This window comes from Octopus bimaculoides, chromosome 15, assembly GCF_001194135.2.
Source record: "Octopus bimaculoides isolate UCB-OBI-ISO-001 chromosome 15, ASM119413v2, whole genome shotgun sequence".
In the NCBI taxonomy this organism is placed as follows: domain Eukaryota; kingdom Metazoa; phylum Mollusca; class Cephalopoda; order Octopoda; family Octopodidae; genus Octopus; species Octopus bimaculoides.
This window is the reverse complement of record NC_068995.1, coordinates 18,741,246-18,742,033: the sequence shown is the minus strand read 5'-3', so window position 1 is coordinate 18,742,033 and position 788 is coordinate 18,741,246.

The window sequence follows — 788 nt, the reverse complement described above, 5'->3', positions numbered from 1 at the left end:
ATATATATATATATACATATATATATATATATATATACATGTATGTATACATATATCTGTATCTATATATCCATGTGTGTGTGAGCATATATATATATATATACATAAACCCACAGATATATGTATATATGTATATATGTATGTATGTGTTCGTGTATGTGTCTATGTATGTATATAATATGACTGTCTACACATTACGTCAAGTACTCACTATACCTGCACGCACTCATGTTCACACACCTCCGGTTATTCGTAGATACATGCATACGTACGTATATTTACTCTCGCATTCACAAAGTGATGGACAATTTTAAAAAAATATACAACTAAATTTTACCGGTCCGTTCATTCACCATCATTGCGTTTTTCACAGGAATACATTTCCGTGTGATTGTACTTTTATTGTTTTAAGACAATGGAACAGAAAATGAACTTACTTATGTTTTCGCTAAACAAATAACAACAACATCTTTAAAAATCGAATAATAAAACTATATATAAAACTACATGCAAATGCAAGAAGTTGGAAAGCATGCTTATACATCCACAGCAAGGTACCTATCGGTACATGTACATGCGTCTAGGTATATAATTATACATAGGTACGCATATAAATACACTCAATTATATATAGTATATGGATAGGTATATATATATATATATCGAATATTTTATATTTTAAATATATACATATACACACGCACATTTAAGCATATACATATATGCATATTTATATGTGTGTGCGCGCGCATGTATATATATATATATATATATATATATATATATAT